Source organism: Cucurbita moschata, unplaced genomic scaffold (genome assembly GCF_002738365.1).
Source record: "Cucurbita moschata cultivar Rifu unplaced genomic scaffold, Cmos_1.0 Cmo_Scf00044, whole genome shotgun sequence".
Classification (NCBI taxonomy): Eukaryota; Viridiplantae; Streptophyta; class Magnoliopsida; order Cucurbitales; family Cucurbitaceae; genus Cucurbita; species Cucurbita moschata.
In genome coordinates this window covers 1,097,953-1,099,331 of record NW_019268560.1, presented here as the reverse complement: position 1 = coordinate 1,099,331, position 1,379 = coordinate 1,097,953, and positions in this window count along the sequence as shown.

Here is a 1,379-nt window from a genome sequence, read left to right as displayed (position 1 = left end):
CCGAGTTTCGCGGAACCCACGCGAAACCACGGCCACAGCACGCCCACCCTCAACCCACGACACCCTGCAAAGTTTCAGAGACCTGCAAAGGGAGAAAAGAGAGAATTTGGAGAGAGAGAGAGAGATTTCGGACAAACGTTGGCGAGTGTCCAGTTTCTCCGACGAGCCCTCAAACCACCCTCAAAGTAACACCAAACGGCCTGTTACCACCATAAGAGGGATCCCTAACGAAAGCACAATAACTCGGGGTGCGTTTTGTGTTATTTCCTAAGCGTCGTCGTCGGTAACCGAGGTCGGAGAGATTAGGTTTCTTAATCGATTCTTAGATCCATGGCTTTTAGGAGCTTTTAGGCCGCAAAACTCCCAGAAAAGAAAGAAGGACGACAAACAAAGAGGAAAAGGGAAGGAAGAGGACCGAAATCGGCAACGGAAACGCCGCGGGAAAGAGAGAGAAAGCTCGCCGGAAAATCGGCCGAAGTCGGGTAAGGAAGACGAGATCCACGGATCCGGGTCAACCCGAACCCAGAACCCGGGAGAGCCAGCCCGTTCCTCCCTTGGCCTCTACCTTCGGCCCAGCCCAACTTCAGCGGCCCAAACCTCAAACCGGCCCAGAAGCTACGGTTCAGTTGAACCAACCCAGACCAGACCCACGGTCCAATTGAGCCGGCCTGCAAACCAAACTCCTGCGGCCCAGCCCAGTAAGCCGAGGCCCAATGATTAGTCTTGGCCCAGTAGCCCTCCACAGCCCACGACCCGAACCGGGCTGCGACCCGCGCTTCGACCCGACACTGCCGCCCGACGTGGCTTTCTCTGCTACTGCCACGTGTCACTCAACGGCGCAGGCAGTCCCTCGGCTCGGCTCGGCGCAAACGGCTCGGGCTCCCTCCGGCGACCCTCCGGCGGCTGTTCGGCTCGACTTACCTGTTTTCAGCCCGGTTTTCACTGTTCCGACCCTCCCGAATCTGTTTTCGGCCCCGATTAAGGTATCCGAGGCCGTTTCAGAGCCGTATTTCACATTTATTAAATTATAGGTAAATTAATTGTGAAATACTAACGGAAAGTGGTGGACGGTGTGATAGGAAACAAACCCCGAGGACGTAGGGAGCGGCTCTCACGGAACGGGAGCTTACGTTTAGCGATTTAGGGAGTACTTCGGCCAAGGCCAACCAAGTAAGTGGCCTTACTATAGAATAGGCTAAATAATTCTATGCGTTATGATGATGTGTGGATTATGATGCTTGATGATATGCGCGGTATATACATAATTTGTTGAGTGACGCTTGATATGTTTGACGCACGTTGTGGCATTATGATGAGCATGATGATTGCATGATTTTTACCTTAATATGATGATGTTTTCCATATTGAGCATGCTAGAT